Genomic DNA, 24,245 nt, shown 5'->3' on the forward strand with positions numbered 1-24,245 from the left:
GGCCAGAGGGCCAGGTCTGCCTTAGCGTGCCCGGGCCAGCCCCGGTGTCACACCTGAGAGACACCATGGCCACCGGGGAGGAGTCAGCCCCGGCCCTGCCTCGGGTGGGCCCACTCTTGGTGCCCCGTCTACCAGCCAGGTGTCCTGCGCTCCTGCCTGTCACACTGGCCGTGGGGTCCTGGGTGCACGCAGCCCGTGGACGAGGTACCCCAGGCCTGGTCCCCAGAAAGGTCTTCGGGTGGGCTCTCTTGACACCCCCTTCGACCCCACCTCCTGCCTGCAGCTCAGGCTTCTCCCCTGCCAGGCCCTCCCTCTTCGGTATGTGATCTTCGCCTGATGAATTCTGTCTCTGGTTAGACTGTGAGCCCTGGTGCCTTTCATTCCCCGCATTCCCAGAGCCCGGGGCAGCCTCTGGAACCCACAGGACTGGGTCCCGGGGTGGCTCACACGTGCTGGGCTCCCAGTGACGACATACGCAGCCACGACCCTGATGCAGGAAGACAGTCCTGTCTGGGCACACGTGCAGGCCGTGCTCCTGCACCTTCTGGGTTAACTTCCCTGACACAGGACCTTTCACACTGTTCTCATGATTTCAGCTGAGCTGTTGGCTTTAATGATACCCCTCTCTGCCTGGTCACTTCCCCAGAGGTATTTAGCCTGACAGTCTATTTTTCTTGAGAAGCTGAACCTATTAGACTCTATAATAAAACCAGAGTACTGTTTTCACAAACTCTCATTGGAAGTAATTACCCAAGAGAAGCCGTCCTGCGCAGACAGGGCCGGGCCTGTGTCTCAGCTGCAGTCCTGGGTTCTGGTGTACCTCTGCTCCGGGTGGGCTGGACACAGCGGGTGGGCACCCTGGGCACCTGCCACTGTGCTCAGAGGCTGACTGAGGTGGGCATGAGGGGCGGCTCCACCCCCTGCATGGCACAAAGGCTAAGAAGCCCAGCCTACCCAGTCTCCCGCATGGGCCGTGTCCAGCGGGAATCAACCTACGGGAATGGAGTGTCTCTGTGTGCAGGTGGGGAGGAGACCAAGGCGACCCCGCTGTCCCACTTTCTGCCCTTGAAAGCCTTCTTGGCACGAGGTGCAACTGTGCACTCACCGGGGGAATGACGGCAGTGACGGGTAGTGAAGGGCGTGGATTGGACTTGAAGGGGCAGCTACCAGCTGCTGTTTGGACAGGCTGTTCCCTTCCCTTCTTCGGGTCCTCTTCCTCTGCAGGACCCGTCTACCCATCCCGCGAGACCAGGTTCAGATGCCGCCTTCTGTCCCACCACACTGGGCTCACTACAGAGCCAAGGTTATTTTCTCATCTCTCAAGCCCTTGGACTGTGGGTGCCCACAGATGAGACCCCAGTGGGGGGACTGGGAGGGGCGGGGAGGGTGTTTGCTGATGGAGTGAATGGCTTTGACCAAAAGGGAAAGAAAGCAGAGTCCTGCGGGATTCGAGGGTTTGAGACCTTGCAGCCTGGCCACGTGGAGGGCTCCTGACCAGCTGGGTCTGCAGTTCCCAGGGATGACACAGAACCTGATGGAGAATCCTCCTAGGCTCCAGCAGTAGCCTCCTGTTCGGGTCCAGGGATGGGGAAGGTGATGCTGGTCCTGACCTGGGAGTTGTCTCTGCCACCTGTGGGCCTGGAGCTTCTACAACTCTCCGGTGGGGGTCTGGGCTGGCTCCTTCTTGGGGTGAACTTTACCTTGGGTGGGTGGAGGTGAGGGGGAATCCATGGGGTAGGAGGGTCTGGGTGGGGACCTACAACCCTGGGCCCAGGGAGAAGCATCCAGGCCCTGGGGCACGCTGGAAAGAAGGCTCTCCCCAGCACAGCTGACCTGGACTTGGGCAGGTCTGCAAAGCAAGCTGTAGAGCTCCCTGGGGCCTTGGGAATGACTGCATGTGTCCTAGCAAAGGTGGATCCAGGGCTGGCTGGAGTGCGCTGGCTGCCCCCAGAAGCTGCTCCCTCAGCTCCCATCTTCTCCCCGCTACGTCCTGGAGGTTTTGAAACCAGCACTTCTCTCCTTCCTCAGGCTCTGCAGGCCAAGGTATGGCTGTGCCTGTCCGCTGTTAGGAGGACCTGTGTTGTCTACCCTGAGCAGCTCTCTTAACGGGGTGCGTCTGCACAGACAGGAGCTTTCTGTTTCTCTGGCAGCTGCTGCGGAGGAGAACGTAATAGATTTTGATCCCTGCTCCGAAAAGCTCCCACTGCTAAGAAAAGCTCTCAAAAGCAGAGCCTGGATCTGACTAGCCTCTGTACCCCAGTGCCGGGCATAGCTTCTGGCTCCGAACAGGTTTCAGGTAAGGTCTGAATAAGTGATTGAGGGAATGAATGAATAGTTGCTGGATCAGACAAGGTGTCACGGAATAGGATGCACTGAGCTGGGTCTTGAACGGATAGGATTCGAGCCAACAAATCCTGAGTCCTTCCATGGAGGAAGTGTGGCCCCCAGAGTGCACAGCACAAGCAAAGGCACAGAGATAGGATTTGAGCCAACAAATCCTGAGTCCTTCCATGGAGGAAGCGTGGCCCCCAGAGTGCACAGCACAAGCAAAGGCACAGAAGCAGGAAAGCCCATGGAGGGACCACGGACTCTACGGAGTGTGGGGCAGTGGGCTGGTGGACGGGCAGAGCGATGGCCTCAAGCAGGGAGAGCGAGAAGCCGCAGAGCCCTGGGAACAACCGCGCCGAGTACGGTAGGCATTTCCACATCTCCAGCATCTTTCTTCCCCGGCAGCACCCACCAGGGAAAGAAAACCCTGCAACCCCCAGCACTTGGCTCTCTCCCAGCCTGGAGAGAGGGCGGAGGGAGGCGAGCAGGGCCACGCGGGCACGCTCTCGAGCGCACTCTCTCCCTTGCCAGCACCCACTCCCCAGGCATCTGAGCAGTGACGGACCATCTGCCTGGAAGTCATCTAGAAGAAGAAAGGACCGTGCACGTCAGCCAGAACAGACGCAGGCCCACCCTGGAGCACTCGCTATTCCTAGAGGTGGATCGGAGGCCCGGGCGGTCCCGGGTGACTTGGGTGGCAGGTCCAGAAGGAGCGGGCAGGTCACCAGGTGCTCTGGTTCTGCATGGTGACACTGCACAGAGATGGTGATGGTGATGAAGGGCATGGCGACCTTTCACTGAGAGCCCGTGTGTGCTGAGATGGCCCTTCACGCACGTCGCTGCTCTTAAGTTTCGAGTGTCTTTTACATATGAGGGAGGCGAGGTGAGGTGCCCGGTGTCTCCCGCTGGAAGCTGAGGTGGGTTTGATCTGACAGGAGCCTGCCCTGCCTAAGGCATCAGTTCTCAACCTTGGCCTGTGCATCGAAGAACTCATCTGGAAGCTTCAAAAAACAAATACTGATGCCTGGGCCCCACAACCCGCCGTGGGTTGGGGGTGATCTAGGCACCAGGATTTTTAAAAAGCTCCCCAGGAAATTTTAATGTGTAGCAAAGTTGAAAACTTCTGGTCTCCTGCCCCAGCGCTGTTGTTTCTGCTTTTTTGTTCTCATTACTGAAATCTCCAGAGCTCAACGAAATTTAGTGAAAAAAATAAAATAAAAATAAGGAACGACAGTTCGAAGAGCCAGGAATTTATGCAAATGAATGCAAATAAACACACACTTCCCTATATATGTTTATGCAAATATTCTTGTGGTCCTTGCAAATCACTCACCCGCCTGCAAGCAGCTGTCTGTGATTTCTTGGTGAGAACCCCGGGCAGTGTGCTCCGGTTAGTGACAGGTTGTAACACGACCTCCCAGAACAGATATCTCTATTAGCAAACTCATCCTAGAAGTCCTCCACTCACAGAGCCCAGCTTTGTGCACCAAAACTCCGTCCCCCAACTCGCTCAGGCCTCAGGGCTCACTGAAGGCCACAGACCAGGAGGACTCAGGAGCAGTTGCCTGGTGGGGACCTCAAGGCCACAAGCACTGTGGGCAGAGAGAGTGGGGGCCTGATAGCTGCTGGAAGACAGCTCTGATCGCCGAGGGCCGGGCCGGTCTAGGTGCACTGTGCCAGTCTAGGTGGGCTGGCCTGTGGCTGGGCACTCCACTCCGCCCTGTCAGTGGGTGCCCCATGTGTGCTGTCTGCCCAACTGGTCCTACAGCTCATTCGCATAAAGCCGGTGGGAGACATTGGACTTCAGAAGACAACTTGCCCGGTCAAGATGAGAGACTGGCACCGTTCCCCCACATCCCCTCAACAGACGCTGACTGTGCCTCCAGCTCTGGTTTGCAACCCCTTCTCCCAGGCCTTGTCAAACAGTTATGGCCTCTGTAACTTCAGTCTCCCTTGTTTTGCTGCCTCAAGGATGAGCCAGCTCTGCCCCCCGCTGGCCTCTGGCTCTGTTCCCTGAGGACTAAGAGGCACTGAAACCTCAGTGCCTCCTTCCTGCAGGCTCAGCACTCGTCAGGGTGTCCTCCCTAAGCTGGGCACACTCCGCCAGTGGCTGCCTGGGGTAGATCCTCCTTCCTGCAGGCTCAGCGCTCGTCAGGGTGTCCTCCCTAAGCTGGGCACACTCCGCCAGTGGCTGCCTGGGGTACAGGGAGTTCCCCGAGGGGGCCTGGGATGTGAGCCTGAAGACCCCCCAGAGAACCAGGCCCCGGCGCTTTGGGTTCCCAGCTCAGCCTGCTACGCACAGCTCTGGAAAGGTCACATCCAATTTCTAACTTCTCTCGCTGCTGAATCCAGGGGGTGGAGGCCATGGCCATTTGGGAGGCTTTGGGGAGGCAGAATGTGAGCTCTGTGAGGGCAGAGCGTTCTGTTTGTGATGCATGGTAGGCACTCACTACATTTTTGTTGGCTGAGGGCACAAATGAGCCTTTCCCCTACAGCACCCCCGCCTGACTATCTTCCCAGTCATCCTTGTGACTTGGGCATGACTTGGGATGGGGGAGGTGTGGCCTGTCCCCAGGAGGTGCCCACCTCTGGGAGGGCAGCTGTAGACAGTGCCCCTCATGGACCCAGTGCACAGCCCGGGTCAGGAAAAGCCTCCCGAGCTGAAAGGCCAATTCACCTGAGCACAGGTCTCACTTCGGGTGGTGCTGGTGGTAGGGAGGTGGCAGAGGGGTGTCAACCCTTCCAGGCCGTGATGGAAACCCCGTGACTGGTGTTCCAGTGGGGTGCCAGAAGTCCATTCAGGTATGATTCTGTCTAACACAGAGCTCTTACGACGACCTCCCCAGCAAGGACAAAAGCCTCTGAGCCTCTGGTGACAACCTACCCACCAAGCTCTTATGTGACCTGGGAGGTCAGTCCAGCGAAGAGAAGTCTGCCAGGTCGTGTTGGGAGACAGAGCTCAGCCTTCCTGCTCATCCACCCTCCACTTGCTGCCCTCAGGGGCCACTCTTAGTTCTTGGTGGTCCAACTATCCAAGAGAAAAAAGAGCTTTCACACTCGGAAAATCTCTGCTAGAGTACCAGCTGGCTTCAGCTCAGCTCCCAGCCTCCGCGGAGTTGCTGCCTGGGCACCTGAGAGACCCCCTATGCCGCCGCCGCCCCCATCGGAGAGCACTGTCTCACTGCTGCCTGCTTCACTCTTGCTGGCTGGAACTGAGCTTGTAAAGGGCGATTTTGTTCTTTAATTATTTCGGGCTAATCCTTCACCTCCTCAGCTTTTCTGGGCTGTTAGGGAGATTCCCTGTGGTTCCAGTCACTCAGTGACTGTGTGATAAGGGACAAAGGAGATAAAGCCATCTCCTTTGGAGGAAATGGGGAGAGATTAGCTCCGGAGCCTCCGTGGCTGGTTGGGTGTGGGCCTGGCCAATGAGACTGGGTCTGTTCCATGGCAGGCTGTTGTCTTGAGGGACCAGCCTTCACCCTTACGCTGACCCTAGGGCAGGCCAGCCATGGCTTCCCTCCTCTCTGTTGAAAACTGGCTGGAATGGTCAGAGGTGAAAGGAGGGCAAACAGCACAAATTTCTGTGGACAACCTGATCCACCAAGCTGACAGCCAACTAAACCAGGACTGTTAGGAAGCATCCGTTCCCTTCTCTTGGCTCTCTCAGTACAGATGTGCTGTGGGATCATCTCACTCAGGTCCCAGGGACCCAGCGTGGGTCATCCAGGGTCTAGAGTTAAGAGGGTAGAACCGGTCCAGAGCCCAGGACCTAGAGCAAACTGAGAATTTACATCTAGAGCCCAGAGCTTAAAATCTAGAACTTCAAGCCCCAGCCAGAGCCCAGTTTAACACAGAGGCTAGATTATCAATTTAAACACCTGAAGTTCAGACAACTGGACCCACTTCTGAGAACCCTCCCAGCACCAGTGTGCTAGAAAGTTCCCTTCCCTTGTCTCCAGCCCTCTGATTGGCACCTGACAGTGTGTGGAGAATTAATTATGGTCAGAGCTTTTCAACATGCAATAAAAAGCCTTTTAAACCATTCCGATGGGAGGTGATTAACTCTATTAAGTGGCATTATGGATCTCCTATCTGTTGCTTTCATAAACATAGTTGTAGGTGGAATGTTTTATTATGGGCATAAAAATGTCCCACATTACAATGTATAAGCACATATTGATGTTATATTTCTTTACTGTGCTGCACGCCCCAATCCCCAACCACTCCGAAAAGAAACTACAGGTCTTAATAATTTATGCTCCCAGTTTTAACCAGGATTATCAATGGCAGCTTTTGAGCTTTCTCTTTTGGCAACACTATAGATCATAGTAAAAATGCACCGACAAGCGATGTGTCCGTTTGATTTTTTCCACCTGAATCAGCAGCCCAAACTCCAGACACAGCAGTTTAGGGCAAGCAGCACACTGAAGAATTTAAGTCTAAGCATTTAATCTGTTCTTTCCATAAATTTCTGCTGCTTGTGCTTTATAATGATTCTACCAGAGGAAGTTTATTTATATCGCAGATTTTCAGCATCAGCACATTGAGAACACAACGGCGATCGCTCAGTCAATAGCTTACAGCCCTGTATAATATCACTCCGGAAATCAAAAGCCCATTTGAAGAAAAGACGCCTCCGATTAAAGTCACTTGAAGACATCAATAATTTGGAACTCGCTAAAGAGAAGTTATAAATATCCAGCCTGCGCATATGCAAATAGGCGTTTGCAGACGCGCGACCGCCCCGCGAGCCCGGGAACCTCCCGTGGTCCCTCCCTCCCCGGAGGCACGTGCGGGGGGCGGGCCCGGCTACGTCACTGGGGGTGGGTCCTCCTCTCTCCCGGAGGCGGCGCGCCCAAGTCCGCGCGCGGGCGCCTGTATCCCAGTCAGAGCGACCGGCTAGGTCTGGGTGTTGTGCTGGGCTTCACGGCCGGCGAGGAGTAGGAACCCAACCTTAAAACCCAAAGCTAGCGCCTTTCTGGGTTGTTTACCACGTGTCAGTTACTGGGTCTAGAGGCACTTTGCATCTGCCGCCCTCAGCCATCTTGCTGATTCCTTAAGTCATATATACCCAATGGCCACCCCGCCCCCATCGGCTTCATCTCGTTGAGGGGAGGGGAGGAAGCACCCGCGCTTTGAAAAGCCCCCAGCGTGCATGCTTCCTGCTACCCCGCTGAGATGCACGGATTACATTATCGCTTTTTATTCTCCCAGCAACTCTATGGCTGAAGGTCCCCATTTCACAGATGAGAAAAATAGGGTTCAGAGAGAGTCCCTGGCCACTGAGTGGCAGAAGCAAGATTTGAATCAAACTCTGCTTAATTCGCAGCCCCGCATTTATAATTTTAAGGTGCTATAATTTGCTGTTTCCTGCTTGCCCTAGCTGCTTTCTCAGGGCAGGGCAGGGCCTGCCCAGGGGCCTAGAGAGATTTAGGGGTCATTTGGGAAGGTGAGGCTCAGGGTCCAAGGAGCACCATGAACGGTCGTGCTGTAGCCAAAGGGGGGGAATGTGGATGACGGAGGCTGGGTAGAGCTGGCTGGGGAGGCGAGCTGGAGGGCTGGCTGGCGGGCCTGCTGGGCAAGATCCTTGCTAGGGGCCCCTGGGGTGGGATGGGAGGGGCCAAGGCGAGGCCCAGGCCTTGGATCTGGAGTCAGCTGGGGGCCTGGGCTCTGGACTTGAGGTGGTGAGGGGACCTCAGACCTTCAGGAAGGGAAGGAAGGCAGAATGGACCCATTGGGAGGGGCCGGGGCCCCAGGTGGTGCTGGTGAACTCAATGGCCACAGACCAGAAGCTGCACTACCCCCAGGTAACCCTAGAAATGGCCAAGGCCTACACGGCCAAAGCCCCTGAGAGCACAACTACCCCTCAGGAGAAACTCTGCTCGTTGCCCAGAAGCGTGACGTGGTCCTGCACGAGGCAAGGTTCCCTCAGAGAGTGAGTTACCTATGGGCAGTGGGCCATAATAAGGTAATAAGGTTAAACCCTGCCGAAGTGGACAAGAGAAAATGTGACAAAGGGCAGAACATTTGAATTAAGTTATATAAAATCATAGAAGGTGACTGAAAAAGGACAACTTTCTTCAGGATGACTTCTGCCTTAAAAGACACCCTGACTGGAGCCACCTCAATGCCTTTACTCAAGCTGTCCCGTCCCCCCAGATTCCCACCCTGTGTCCACAGCACTGCGGTAAGGTTTATGCTTCAGTACTGTGAGCATAATCGATCACTTTCAGCTACAGTCGTTCATTCCTTCACTCATTCTATTCACTCGTACATTCAACCAATATTTATTGAGCACCTACCATGTTCCAGGCACTGGGGATACAGCAATGAAGGAAACAGACCCATAGCCCTGCCCCCACGGAGCACAGATCCTAGAGGATTTTGCTGACCTCTCTGTCCCTCCTTCTCAAGGGCTGGTGTGGTTCAGCGGGCTCTTGAGGGCTGGGCAGCGCAGCCGGGCCGACAGGCATCCTCACTCATGCTTTTGGCTGCAGCTGGTCCCAGAGCTCCCAGCAAATGGCTTTTCTGAGCCTCAAGCTGCACGGACTCATCGTCTCTCTGCCCTTCTTCCTAGCCTGCTGGGGAGGTTGTTTCTTCGGAGATCCTTCCAGGCCAAAGGTCAGTGTGTGTGTGGGGTCTCTACTCCCAGATGGGGAAGACCACATCCTTCCAGATAAATGACCTAGTCCTGGGATGGGGATTATACACCCATGTTCCCCTCTCCCCCTGCTCCAGTGCCAGGAGGACTCCAAGCCCAGCCACAATTAGAGCCTGGCAGGGTGGAGGACTGGCCCTCTGATGAACGCGGTCGGAGGCCTTGCACACGTGTGCAGGTGCATCCGTACAGGTGAAGACTTCTCAGGGGCGTCTCCTGGATGTATAGGACATTCGGAGCTTGGGCTTCTCTCCTTCCTATTGACTGACCAGGGCAGAGGCTGGCTGGATGCCCCGATCAACCAGCAGCTCTCATTCCAGCCCTAGTGCTACCTGCCCCCGGGGGAGAAGCTGGATTCCCAGGGGGCTGGAGCCTCAAGAGTTGAGGGCTGGGGGACAGTAACTTGAGATCCTCTCCCCTTTTCCGCTGCAGGAACCAGCTCTTGTTGGGACGGAATGCTCCACTTTCCTGGAATCCTCTGCCCTCCTGGGAACTCTCGGGCAGGCACATACATACTGTTTTCTACAGTTCCTCAGGAGGGCCCTCTGGTTTCTGTTTGGCAGCCACAGGGGTTCTGGGGATGGTTGCTGGGAAACCCTGCTGAGATCACACCTGACTTTCCCCAAGGAGGATGAGCTGCCTCAGCTGGGGTGGAGGCCCCAGCATGAATCCGGAGAGGTGGGGCCAGTGCTGCCTGAGGCAGCAGGTGGCAGGAGCTGGGGCTGACCAGAGCCACACCTGGGGTGGCTGGAGGGCAGCAGCCTCCAGTGACGGGGGAGGGAGCTTAGTGAGAAGTGAGGACCACCGAAGGGTTTTGACTAGGGCAGGGCCTGCTCAGACGGGCACTTTAGAGATGCTCTAACTGTGGAGTGGAGAGTAGCAGTGAGGGGGCAGGCCTGGGGCCAGGGGGAGAGGAGGAGGCCACATGGCCACCCAGGGAGCCCTGACCGATGGGTGACAGAGCAGAGCCGGGGAGGTAAACAGACCACACTGAGGCTGATGGGGTGGGCAGGAGGGCCTGGGTGTGGAGGGTCGGGTGGGCTGAGGTTGAAAGGCCCTGGTGAAGAACGGCCGACAAGCCTGAAGTCCTCCTGGAGGTTTTGGGCTCCCCAGCCCGGGTCTCCGTGTCCCTGAACCTCTGAGACTCTGCATCCAGCTCCTCATTTCTGGTAGGTGGCAGGCAAGGGTCTTGAGAAAAGGGTATCTTTAAACATTTCATATAAAGTTGCTAAATCTAAAGTCACTCACAGTCGAGTGGGGAAGACAGACATGAAAATAGACCGTCAAGATGCTCGCTGGTGAGCCAGGCGAGTGAAGTCTGCGCGTGCCGGGGTTAACTGAGGAGAGGATCTGATGGTCCTGAGCTCCTCTGTTTCTGGCTGAGGCTGGTGCCTCAGAGTTCTGACTTGAAGGCTCGGGGGTTGTAGGAACCCCAGCCTCATGGGAGGCCTGAGGCTGAGGACAGCCTTGCTCCCAGGCCCTCCGACCGTCCTGTCCAGACTTTACTGCCACAGGTGAGGCCATGAGGCTCTGGCTCCAGCTCTGAGAGGCCCAACTCCCTATCCTCGGCCTCAGATTGTAAATGTTCCTCTCCGCCCACGTTCAGTTCTGCTGTGGGAAAGGCAGGCGAACACAAAATAAATAACCAGAAGACCTCTGCACACCAGGCTCCCCTGGCTCCGCGGTGATTCCTGACTAGCTCATAATTCACCTCCTACATCCCACAGCAAGGCTGGCCCACAGTTCCTGAGGTGGGCCTCCCACCTGGCCCACCTCCCCTGCTGTCAGCCCAGGCAAAGCCAAGTCCCTAGCCTCTATCTGTAGAGAGGACATGTGGCCTGGGCTGAGGACACCCCCCTCCCCCACATCTGCTGCCACCCCTCTAATCAGCCGTCAGTAGAGGTCAGACCCTGTCACCCCCAGACTTAGCAACTTGTGCTGATGGGGCATCTTCCCTGGTGACCAGGAGTGAGGGGTGATTTCTGAAAGGGAGGGGCCTTCCTCACAGACCCTCGAAGCTGAGGCTGGGGTTCGGCTCTGGTGGCACAGGCTGTTGAGCCCTGGAAGACAGAGACCCTTATCCCCGTGCTGGCCTTTGTCGGGGATTGTGGGACCCTCGCGGGAGTGAGCAGGGGAGGGGAGGGAGGAGGGGGGAGGGGAGGAGAGGCCAAGTGTGAAGGCCAGAGGAAGGGAGATCTGTGGGCCCTGGTTCCAATGGTGATGCCACCTCTACAAACCTCCCCAGGCTCCTCCTGGGCCTTTTACCTCAGAGGCCTGGTGATCCCTGAGGGCTTTTGTCTGGCAGCTGCAAGGCCAGGGAAAAAAATGCATCTTCAGCCTCTTGGCTTCTGCACCTGCCAGAGCCTGGAAGCCTCCAGAAGCAGGACACCCAGGTGACCAAGCAGCTCAGGTGAGCTGATCCGGCCAGTGTGGAGCCCGTCCCCTCCTCAGTGCTCCAGGGGAGCCTGGGCTCTGGGGAAAAGGAGCTGCAGCCAGGCCTGCAGCAGTGTCCTCGAGACCCCACAGAGTCCCCAGCTCGCTCCCAGAGAGGGCCAGTGCATTTTCCCGGCTCTGCTGAGCTCCTTCAAAGATATCAGCACATGGTTAATCTTCCTTCTGTTCAGAAATGCAGGGTAATTTGCTCGAGTGGGGATTTCTGCATATTTATACTAATGTCTGTGTTTAAAGCTTATGAGACAGAGAATTGCTGAGAGATGTCCATTAGCAATATATACAGACTGCAATTATTTCTTTATGGTGTGTGGTTTGACTGCAGAATATTTTATTTCAATGGAAGTAGCAGGCTTTGCCTACTGTGTTTTCTTATGTGCCCAAAGAAATCAGTAAGAACAAAAAAGAAAAGAAAAGAGGCAAGAATAAAAGGAGTGTGACCTTTGAGGATTCTGGGAGCCTTGAATATGCTATTCCAGGAGCCGCCTTCGTCCTTGGAATCTAAATGTCTGCACCCAAGTGCGGGGAATTCAGTGCATTTAAGAACTTGCATGAGAACCTTCCTCAGGACGGAGGCGGAAGCTCTCGATTCATTCACCCTGGATGAGCTGGCGGGGGCGGGGGTGCCCTGTCAGAGACAAGCAGGAAGGGAACAAGGGGTGTCCTCAGAGGACCCCACTTCTGACCTCCAGCTCCTTTCCCCCATGTCCACCCCATGGACAGAAGCTAAGAAGGAAAGCAGGTTTTGATTTGAAACAAAATAAGCCTCAAGCTGGAGGTTCACAGACCAAGGCTTTCTGGAATCTGCTTGGAATCTGGTAGAAACCAACTTTTTCCTGGGGTGGGGAGGAGGGAGGAAGAAGGAGCAGGACTGTTTCAGAACCAATGAGCTGAAATTTCCAGCATGTGGACCAGGAGGGAAGAGCCTCGTTGGGGAGTTTCGGTTAGTGGGGCCCCAGCCTGGTAGAGTATGGCCGGGAGGCCGGGGAACCCCTCCTCTGCAGCCCCACCTGGTGCTCACCCAGCTCCACCGCAGCGCCCACCCGGCCTCTCCTGGCCTCTCCCGTGACTTTTCCATGTGGGTGCCCAAGAGCTTAAGGCAGACAAACGCCCAGCAGGCCTCACAGACAGATCGGACCCCCGTGCGCCCTGTAAGAACGCCTCAATTACCAGCCACTGGGAGGGAATCATTGAGCCTAAGGTGGTCCCCAAGATGCAGAAACGGATGCTGTCCTAAAGGGCTTTTTGGTTAAGAAAGGCTGGACAAGCCAGGGTGGATGGATGCAGACGGATGACTTCTGGTTTTGCGCAGCAGCAAACCGGTGTTGACTTTTTCTTGCCTCCTCCTGGGGTCCCAGGGCCTCTCGGCCCTTCCCCTTCTGCCCTCACACCTCTCTGTCCTCCCAGCCGGCCCTCGGCACAGCCAGAGCATCTGGGCAGCCCCTGCGGGGCCGCTGCCCGCCTCCTTCCCGTGGTGCCCTCCATCTCCTGGCCTCCACAAAGCCAGCTTTCATCTGCCGCCTCGACTTACCCTCGGAGGGGAGGCACCATTCTTTCCTGGCCTCAAAATAGTTCCCTGAAGTCAGTGTTGACTTCTCACTGCCTTCTTGCATAGAAATCTTTTCCAAGAGGCGCCGGGGTCCAGGAGAGGGACAGATGGTCCCTTTCTTTTTATAACACGGCCAGTCTTTTGAAGTGAAGAGCTATAAACACAAGTTTTGCCTTCAGCAGATGTTCTGTGGGCACAACAAGTATCACTTTGTGCTCTGCAGCAACTGTGAGCGGTGCTAGCTGGGGAGGAGGCTGAAATCAGGCAGAGCGCTGGTATGTATTCAGGGGCCCAGGGGCCATGGCGTGACGGGCCCCGTTCGGTCTGAGCCAGAACTTGTCTTTCTGCTCAGCCAGTTACAGGTCTGTACTTCCTGGGAATGGTGTCTGCTCACCTTCCCTGAGCCCAAGGACCACCCAGCCCAAGACGCACCTGTGCAGTGGCTGTTTCTGAAGGGGTGGCCCTCTACCTGTGCTCTGTGCAGCTCTCCACACTAACCCTAAGGCCGGGTCTAAAGGGTCTAAAAGCTGTGGGCCAGGGCGGATGCTCTTCCAGAGATCCACGGTTCAGTTTGATCACTTTCTCCCTTGAGCTATGTACCATACGTTGTCCAGTCCCGGTGGCTGTACTGGGGTGATTCAGGCAAGAATGGTCGGTCAGACATATCTGTTGAGCTCCCAAGGAGGGGAAGGCTGTGCTAGATGTCAGTGGGAAGCCAATTCCCAGAGCTCTACCCTGGTGGCTCCTCGTCCACTGGTGACCGACATATGAGGCGTCAGTAACTACTTCTAAATGGATGTGCTGCTATTTGGTGGACTTCAGAACTTTCGTTCATTTAAAAGGGCATAAGCTCAATTAATAGACCTCATTAACTTCAAGGATGTATCATCTTTGTACGGAATTGGCTCTTTCGTAGGATGACGGGCTCCATTAACTTTATTGCGCTGGTAATACTTTGTATAACGTGTGGGAGATGTAGCGACAGGAAGGGATCTGCTTGACTCTCAAGCTCCAGCGGCTTCTGTGGTGGCCAGTGAATGCCCTGTCTTCGGCTTCCTGAAAGGGCCCGATGTGCCCCGTAATTAACTTTGGGAATTAGGTCCAGCCATCCAGTCACCCATCCATCCACATGACACTTTTGGGGATGAGGAAAGAACACAAGAATCATCAATTTATGTTGAGAAATACCAGATGCATGACTCTCGGGGACATAAGACAGCCACTGTGGGACTTGCCCATCCTTAGCCCAAACATGCCTAGTGACAATATAGGCTGCAACCGGAGGCTTCAAGCTGTGGTGCGGTGGAAAGGGGTGGGCATCAGAGGCACGCAGTTTTGATATGACTCCCTTCCCGTTCTACCACTTATACTTGGGCCTTGATTATATACCCAGGCCTTGACTTTCCACCTATGAATCTGCCTCACAGGACAGCTGCAAGGATTACAAATACAGAGTGAATAGATGATGAAAATGAAACATCCACTCCCCACTCTGTGCCCTTCTGGAAGCGGCATCTACCAGCGTTGCCCACCAGCCCCCCTGGAATGGCTGAGACCACGCAGCAGGGCCGGCCTTACAGCCCGGGTTGGTGTCATTACTGCAGACACCCAGGGGGAGGCCACAAGTCTACTCATCCCCTGCCTTCCGGGACGAATGACATTAAGTTAGGAATTCTGGAGTCACTGCCCACACCAAAGAAACCTTGCCTCATAAATAACTGTTGGTTAGTCTAAGAAGGTAATGAATGTCTCCATATAGAAGAAAGACCGAAAATATAGGAATTATTTTTGGATCAATGAGAATTTCTGAAAGCTGCCTGTTCAAATGGCCAGATGGTCCAGGAGCCTTCAGAATCACCACATGGCGGTTCCCCAACTTAGGGACCTGTGAGGTCCTTGGCAACAGGTTCTGGGGTTTGAGCAAGTGTAAGGCATCCTGGGCATGTGAACTGGGCCACTGTGTTGGTCCTCGAAGGTGCTCTGGCCCCTAATGGACAAGCGTGGCTGACCGCTAAAGGCGTTCATGCTTCTAGGAAGGAGCTGGGCTCTTTAAATGGGTCTCAACTTACTGAAATAACCACAGTGTATCAGCAGTTTTGAAAGCCCCCAAGTTCAAAAACAAAAACAAAAACCACCTAATATTTGTAGAGACCTGGAGGGTGGGACTCTGCTCAGGGGAGCACTAAGCAGGCATTTCCAGGACAAGCCCCCAGCCACGGGGGTGATGGGGTGAGGGCCCGGAGCCCGAGTTACAGAGTTTCCCCCTGTCATCCTTCCCCCTCCTTGGTGGACAGCGTCTCCTCCCCGTCACTCCCAGGGCCAACATGGGCCTTGCCCCTGTGGTGCTATTATGACGTGGTCCCCCTTTAAGTGTGTGGGTGTCTTGTTCCTTCTCTTCCTCCCATTCAGGCCTGGTGGAGCTGCCGGTGAGCACAGCATTCCTGTGGCCCGTGCCGCTTTGATCACAGTGGCCTGGCAGTGTGTGTCCCCTGGGCAGGTCCTGGAGAGGCATGGTGATCAGGCCAAGTGCAGCCAAGTGTGTCCCCCATGCCCAAATTGCTATGTTGAAAGCCTCATCCTCAATGTGACTGTATTTAGAGATAGGGCCTTTAAGGAGGTAATTAAGGTTAAATGAGGGCATAGGGATGGGACAGTGCTCACTGGGCCTGTCTCTATGTGGTGTTCAGTCTGCAGGGAGAGAGAAGCTTCTAGGAAGAAGAACTCCTAGCAGCAGATGATCCTAGGGGTTGGGGGAGGTTTCACAGGGAATTTGCTAGAGGCAGTTTCTTGCGATATCTCAGTGACACCTCTGAACCTCAGTTTCCCCACTTGTAACCTGAGGGGGGCCAGTCTCTAAATGAGCTTTAAGGTAATGGCCTACTCTGAAATTCACTATCGTGGTGGAGGAGGGAGGGGACGGGTGGAAGGGAGGGTATGGAGTTGTTGGGAGAGCACAGCTGGGAGGTGGGGCTGCGGCGGGCTGGGCTGAGATACATTTAACACCTAGGCACCAAAGGAAGTAAGTTTGAAAACTTGGTGGAAAGGTTAACTTGCTGCTATGGCCAAGACTGGGGGCACAAGTGTGCAGGAATGAAGGGGGTTCAGAGGAATGACCAACAATCCCGAGCCTGATGAGAAAGAGGAGGGAGGAGACCCCAAAGGACCAGTGGAGTGGACAGTAGGACTTTTGTGAGATTTTTTTCTTTTCTCTTAATTTGGAAGTTGGAGTGTGTGTGTGCCTGTGTGTGTATGAGTGTGTGTTTTATACAAATAAGTCATGATCATTACAGAAAGGTTAGACTCTCTGCAGTGTGATGCTCAGGACCAAGGGGGTGACTGTCCCGTGTCGCCTGGTGTCCCTTTAAGAGGCCCTTTGACAAACTGGAGCATGACCAGGGAGGATGCCAGCGTGGTACAGGACCGAAGGACCCATAGGATGAACTGTTGAGGTCACTGGAGATATTTGTAGAAAAGGAAATTCTGCCACCATCACAAATCTGAAGGGCTGTCATGTAGAACAGGGGCCAGCCTTGCTCTGAGGGCCCCAGAGGGCAGGACCATGGAAGTTACAGGAAGACAGCTCTTGATCATTTAACAGGATAAACCATCTAGCTGTGGGTGGCCGCTGCTTAGTCCCCAGTGGTGGAGGGCGGATTCCTGCTTCCACTAGATGGCTCTGAGATCCCTCCCAGCATGAAGGTTCTATGGAATTAAAAAGTTAACCCCAAATGTGGATGATTCTAACAATGGAAAATAGGGACAGTGCTCACTTAACAGGGAATAGGTGAGCAGCTTGAAGTTAAACTGGTAAAAACGATGATAGTAAGTTTATGAAAAGGTTCAGATAACTATAAACCATTGAAAATATCCATAGTTACATTGTAACTATCTAGTAACTGTGCTGTGGTAAGGGGCTACCGTTTCCATTTGCCAACAAGACTGACACATAGCCTGTTACAGAATGAATTGTGTCCCCCATGCCCAAATTGCTATGTTGAAAGCCTCATCCTCAATGTGACTGTATTTAGACATAGGGCCTTTAAGGAGGTAATTAAGGTTAAATGAGGGCATAGGGATGGGACTCATCCATTACGACCTTATAAGAAGAGATTCCAGGAGCCCACGCACACAGGAAATGCCACATGTGTACACAGTGAGAAGACAGCCATCTACAAGCCAAGGAGAGAGGCCTCACCAGAAACTAACCTGCTGGCGCCCTGATCTTGGACTTTCACCTTTCAGAACTGTGAGAAAATTAATTTCTGTTGTTTAAGCCACCCAGTCTGCAGGATTCTGTTACGGCAGCCTGAGCTGAGTAATATATAGCCCGTGAAATTGGTCCTGCAGAAGGTGGTAAAAACTAATATGTATTTGCCTGGGACGTGTGTAGACCTGGGTCTGAGACACTGAGCCAATGCAACACTGAGAGGTCTCTTGGGAGAAGGGACGAAAAGGCATTGAGAGGCCAGTGGGCAAAACCAGACAGTTCACGGCGCTGTGCTTGGTCATCCAAAAGGCTGCAGGGAGACCTGGAAAGTGAAGAACGTTTTTTGGTGCTGCACCGGAAATGCTTGGGCTTCCCTCTAAGATGTATATTTTTAAAGAGAGGTACACTAAGAAAAAAGGCAATGACAACAATTTCAGTAGATGGCAACCTTTTGGCCATTGTTTTCGTCAAGCAATTTACACAATGCTCTGTGTTCCTTACCTACTGTGCTTGTATTATTTTTACCTTTTACATTTTTAGAATAGTAAGTGTGCTCCTGAATGGAATGCACTTTCAACCGAATGGTCTGAGTCAGGTTTGTGCCACGGTGTCATGGTTTGGTGTACTGTTACCTCCCCGTCACTCAGGGACGGGAGCAGATGCGTCACACCTGCCCAGCTCTCCTTCTCTTGAAACTCATCCCCAGCCTCGAAAACGGGACATGACTTTCCTAGCAAGAAGGCACATGCTGGCTCTTTGAATAGTGATCAGGCAACAGGAAACTCGCCATTAATGTCTGTTACGATAGGAGAGAGAAAGGTTTACCAAGACTTCCTGGACCCTGGGTGTGCACCGATTCCCCAGTTGGGGGTTAATGGCCCCCAAGCGCTTCCTTCCCAGATGAAAGCCCCTGAAGACCAAGGGGTCTTCACCTTGTAAGACCAGAATGGCCTTGGGCACTGAGGAAATGGACTCTCGCCCAAGATCCCGGGTCCTTATAGCGCCATCACTGACGGGGTGTGGGGGGGCTAAAGAGAAGAGCCAGGCAGCCCGAGGAAAGCCCAGGCTGTCTCGACTTTATGTGTCAAGGGTTCAGAGAATGGACTTCACAGGCATAAATCAGTATAAACCACAAGCTGAACCTGTCTCCGATCAGGACGAGCCCCAAGAACCATTTGAGTAGAAGCGTGTGCGTGTAACTCTATGGTAGAGAAGTCACAAGTCTGGGTCCCTGGCACTTATCTCAAACATCCTTCCTAAGCTCTGGCATTTGCAGTACTACCTGCCTTCTGCTTGTCTCCTCTGCATCATTCTAACTGCCTCTAGAGGCCCCGTCCACACTGGCCTCTCTTTTCCAGCCCCTTAGCTCTTATTACTGCCCCCACCCCCAACGGCCCCCTCAAGTGGAGTTCGGGCTCCTCCAGGGAGACCTCCCTCCCTCCCAGCGCTCGGCGTGGTGTCTGGCACACCGTGGGCGTCACCACAGGGCCTCACCTTCAGTAGGAGCTGAGACCTGTACGGGGCATGCAGCTGGCACACTGCCTCACATCTTTTTTTTTTTTTTTGCGGTACGCGGGCCTCTCACTGTTGTGGGCCCTCCCGTTGCGGAGCACAGGCTCCGGACGCACAGGCTCAGCGGCCATGGCTCACGGGCCCAGCCGCTCCGCGGCACGTGGGATCTTCCTGGACCGGGGCACGAACCCGCGTCCCCTGCATCGGCAGGCGGACTCTCAACCACTGCGCCACCAGGGAGGCCCTGCCTCACATCTTTTGCCTGGGAGAAGCCAAGTATGGACTCTGCACACAGTAGGTGCCCAATACAACACATCACTTGCTCAATAAATGCCTGGTGGTGCAGCACGGAGGGCGCTAACAGGGCTCAAGCCTGTCAGTGGCTTCTGACTGTCAGTGGTCTAGAACCTAGTGGTCATCCCTGCTGGTGTCTGCTTGGGCCACCACTCCTGAGAGAAGACAGGGCTTGGGACCAGGGCAACTGGCTTGCTACTGTGGGTCAGCACCATTTCCTGAAACCTCTGGAAAGGAAATGCTCCCTCCCTTTGCTCCCATTTGAAGAGCCCCCTCATTGCCGTCGGCATCTGGACTCCTCTGGCCCTGCCTGTCAGATAGTTAGGGCCGGAGTGGGATTTCTGACCTGGAAGTTGCTCAGCAGAGCTTTGGGGCTGAAAGCCCATGTGCCACTCCCAGCTCAGTGAGGAGAGGGCCCAGGGAGCCTCGCTCTGCCTGTGCCCTGCTGAGCAGTGGGGTCCGGAGAGGGACATACACAGGCTGGGGCTCACGGGCCACTTCCTGCTCCAGGCATGACACGATCTCTGGGTGGTCTAGCCGCTTTGCTGCATCTTTCCGCTTGCCTGGTTCATTCACTGTCAAATGATCTGTTAACAAAACTGTTAAGCCCTGGACAACCCTCCAATTAATGATTAACAAACCCCTCGAGGACAGAGCCCTGTGAAGGGAAGGAGGGCCTTCCAAGGCAGGTACCATCCACGCGAGGAGGGGAGACCTCGTGTAGACGGACTTTCAAATTCCATAGGCTCCGAGACACCTACTTCCTGGGGGAGAGCGTGTGTGTTGGCTTGGGGGCTGGAAAGGGGAAAGTTAGGGTGATGGTGGGACTGGGGGTTTGGTTCCAGATCTGTGTTGAGTGTTATGTCAGCCAGATCTGGGAGATTATTTTGAACAATGCTGCTTTAAAAATAACAGAGATTCCGAGCCAAAGGGGCTTCAGACAGTATCCCCCACGCCCCAAAACCCCAGGATCCAGGATTCTTTAGAATTTACAGGAATGGGAGTAATAACAACAGCTAACGTTATTGTGAGCACACTGTGTGTCAGGCACTGTGTTAAGACTTTACATACATTATGAAATCCTTACAGCACATCTAAGAAGACGGCGCTATTATTATCTCTACGTTACAGATAACTTAGAGGCTTAGCGATACCAGGTTTCTAGCCAAGTTCACTGGGTTAGTGGGTAGTGGAGTTTCAATTCTACCCAAGCATTCTGGTGCAGAACCCGGGCTCCTGGCCACTGTCCATGCTTCCAGCCACATGCTCCTAACCCCCTCTTCACCTGCAGCCTTGGTTGGTAGGTCTGCATGAGTGACATAATTCTATTTGTCCCATCTATTGATATGGCCATGGAGGAGGACCCCTGCGATATCCTTGGCACCCTAATATCAAATTGAACGTCAAAGGATGCTGAGAGCCCCTTTGGGTAGTTAGGAGGAGCCCTCCCAAGACAAATAGCTCCTGGAATTAGGGGGAAGTTCCCAGCAGTGGGCTGGTTCCTTCTGCTTGTGATTGTGATGGTGGAGGATTGTAAAATGATGTGATGAGAGGAGGCAATTTTCTTTTGTACACAGTGGACCTCCGGGAACTAGGTACTTCGAACATCATGATGTTAGCGCAACATCCTAAGACTCTGGAAGGCAAAGTGGTTTTTGGCTTTTTCACATTACCCTGGGCCCCTAAAGGGCCATGGACAACTGAAAGATGGTTCTGGTACCAGGAATGAAAATAATCATAGCAAATACCTTTATAGTAATTACAAAGTACTAGGCATTCTTCTAAGGGCTTTATGTCAAATAACTCGCTTAATCCTCACAACAGTAAGAAGCAGATTCTATTGTTATCCCCTTGATATAGATGAGGAAACTGAAGCAGAGTTTTAGATCCCATGTGCTCAGGGGTAAGTATTTTGGTGGAGGTGCTTGGCTACAGGAGGAACTTTGAAATAGATGGACTTCTGTTCCCAGAAGTGTGGGACAGGTATAGGGGGAGTGACCATGAAGCTGCAGAAGGAAGTCTCCCACGGACTTTCCTATATGCCCGGACCCTCAAGTACTAACCTGCTTTCACCACACAAAGGGAGGAGGTGGCTGGAGAGAAGTCAGGGAACCTCGCTGGATAATTCCCAGCCCAGTGCTCTGTGCCTTCATCCTCGAACTCCTCTGGAGCATCCTTTAGTGCCAGGCACTGGCTTGGATACTGGGGGTGGAATGGGATGGAGCCTGTGCCTGCCCGCAACCCAGGGGCTCGCAGTCTAGGTGGGAGAATGGGCCAGGCAAACTGTATTGCAGACGCTCGGCCAGAGCACAGCTGCACAGGAGAGAACCCAGGCCGTGGAGTGGCTACAGGGCAGCCTGCAAGCAGAAGGGGGAGAGCCGAAGCGGGGGGGCAGGCAGGAGCCGGATCCTGAAGCACCATGTCAAGGGCTGGGTTCTGTCCTGAGAGCGGTGGGGCTGTTGGAGTCATTCACCAGGGAGTGACAGGACCGAACCTGTGTTTTGGAAAGACCACTCTGGCTGCAGCATGGACTCTGGATGGGAGGGGCTGTACTGTGGGTCTGGTGATGCAGGCTTGGAGTGATGGCGGCCTGAAAGGAGGCGTGGGGTGGGGGTGGAAGGGAGAGGACCGTCCAGAGGAGGCAGAAGCAAAGGCGTTTCCAGACTCCCTGCATACGGGCACGAGGACAACCACAGGCTTTGACTCCGGACTCCTGCCTGGATTCATGGTGTCATTTCTGAGACAGAGACACAGGGAGAGCAGCTCTGTGGCAAGATGATTTCGGTTTGGACATTTTGTGTCTCTGGGCTAACCGCGTGTGGGCAAACAGTGTTATCAGGCATCCCCAGCTTCTTCTAGAATGTTTATTGAGGGAGCAGTGTGCCCTGGCACATCAGAGGCTGGCGCAGGGAGAGGTGAGATCTGTGCTGGTTGCCGGGGCTGGGGGGAGCAGTCCTGCATCCCCCAGCCAGGAAGGTGACTCATCCCACTCCCTTTTAGGGACAGGGACCTGGCATTCCCATTAAGCAGCTTGACCAGTGGCTGCCAGCCCTGTGAACAAACTTGGGCTTCTTCCGTCTCCTCTGCACTGGGGAGAGGCCCCTGCTTTCTGCCCCTTCACCAGCTTCTCTCTCTGCTGAGTTCCCCGGACCTGGGGCTTGTGTCGGCGGGAGTAACTGTTTTGATGTCAAGTGGGTATAGTGTCATGTACGGTCAAGCCCACGATCTCATTCAATCCTCCTCGAGGCCCGATGATGGTGGTACTGTCATCACATTTTCAAGATGATGAAAGGAAGGCTCAGAGAGGTCAGAAGACTTGCCCCAGTCACACAGCTGTTCACTCTGTCTCAAAGTATCTTTACCAGATTGTCTTTGCCACTCGTGGAGGCCAGGGCAGCTGCTGTCCAAGCAGAAGGTGGCATGAGGACAGACAGAGTTCCGCAGGGTGGAGGTCCAGGGGCAAGGGTGGGATAGGAGGAAATGCAAAACCCACTGGGAGGGGCTACACACACCCCACCACATGACTCCCCAGCCCTGAGAATCCTCGTGGTCCCTCACCCTGGGCCTGTGAAATCTAAAGTCAAAAGAGACAAGCCTCTTCACTTCTGGTCAACTTGGACTTTGCTTTTCGGTCCAGAAGCAAGAGGGAGCAGGTGCATCCTGGCTTCTCTCTCCCTGACATGCAGGTGAAAATATAATAGCCTTTCTGCAGCTCACCACTAGGCCTAGTGTCTGGGGCTTTAGAGGGTCTCTGGCCACCCTCCTGGCCACCAAAAATCCTTTGTGGAAGAAGGTAGGGGCTAGAAAGAATAACATCAACAGCCTGCACCTCTGCTGTGACACACAGCTGGGCTCATGTGGTACCAGTGCAGTGACACTGGACTTCGACGGCTCACGAGGTCTGATGCTGGCCACCAGCTCCGCCCGTGGATTAGCTCAGGGGTTCCGACGCAACAAGACCAACGGCTCAGGTATTTTATAACAGGATTCAAGTGGAACTAAATCTTTGTTCCCCTCTTATCACTTTGCACACATAAAATCTATTTTAATCAGCTTTCAATATATAATCTAAAAAAAAAAAGAAAAGAAAAGAAATCCTACAGATTCCTCCCACCCCCAAACTGTTCTTGGAGAAAGAAAGGTTTATCTTGTAAGTTTCTTAAGAAAAATCTGTGTGTGCTCATTGCATTGAAATAACACTCATTACAGTGAGCTGCATGCAAGCCCGGCTTCTCTGGTCAAAGGTGAGAGACAATTGCTTGACCTATTGCAAATCAAAAAGCATTTCCACATCACCTTTATTTTTCAACTGGTTAAGTTTTAAATGAAAGCCCCAGCGCCCTTTCTTGGTAAGGCAGACTAACAGAGCCCCAACTGAAATTTCAGCTCAGTCGATGGGAAGATAATTACAAGAAACAAAATGTGAAGTTTAAAATCAGGGCACTAATGAAGTCTAAAAATACCAGTGGCCCCATCCTTCTGGCTGGCTAGACCTTTTCTTCATGGAGGGGATCTCTTCATAATTACTCAGCCCCGCGAGAGGCCAGGTTGTCATGTCAAACAATAGTACGAAAAATCACGGGACTTTAATGAGCTAGATCTCAAGGAGTTCTATGGTGGATCTTATTATAATGCTGGGCAAGCTTTCAAACAGAGAACAGGAGAAAAGGAAAGTTCTTTTTTTTTTTTTCTTAAGTAGATTTCTGACTAGTGTTGATGCTGTCACGCAGGGCCTCCAGGTTCCCCCTCGGAGCCAGCTGCCTGTCATTTCCGAGTGTGAAATCAATTGGGCTTCGGAGATGTAAAATCCCTAGGGGCAAAATTAAAAGTGACCCAAATCCAAACCCACGTGGTCTTGTCAGGAAGATGAGTCTCACATAGCAAGTTTCAAAGGTTTGGTTTCAAAATTCAGGTTTCTTATTTAAAAAAATATGCAGTTGTTTGACATTAGATCTGACAGACAAATTATAGCTTTAGCAATAAAGGCTTTTAAGATTAGAAATGAAAGGAGAAATTACCTAAAAAAAAAAAAAAAAGACAAAACCCACCCAGGCTTGAGTTGGGAGGCATTTGTGTGTGCATGCTTCATTGTCTTTCTTCACCGCAAATATAAGGGGATAAATCAGCCGATGAGGGCCATAAGTAGAGAAGCAAGTTCAATGTAATTTCTGGGGAAACAACCAGCTCACCGGAAACCTATGAAAATCATCATGATGGGTGGGTCACTGGGTCACCGGCTGGAGCTG

At 53.6% G+C, this 24,245-nt stretch overlaps 1 protein-coding gene across 5 annotated transcripts in view; it reads right to left on the reverse strand.

The window, feature by feature from the left end:
- KLHL29 (kelch like family member 29) overlaps positions 1 to 24,245 on the reverse strand; it is a 309,112-nt gene that overhangs the window by 37,415 nt on the left and 247,452 nt on the right. The gene's annotated exons all lie outside the window — the stretch shown is intronic.

The sequence above is a fragment of the Pseudorca crassidens genome, chromosome 14, assembly GCF_039906515.1.
Source record: "Pseudorca crassidens isolate mPseCra1 chromosome 14, mPseCra1.hap1, whole genome shotgun sequence".
Classification (NCBI taxonomy): Eukaryota; Metazoa; Chordata; class Mammalia; order Artiodactyla; family Delphinidae; genus Pseudorca; species Pseudorca crassidens.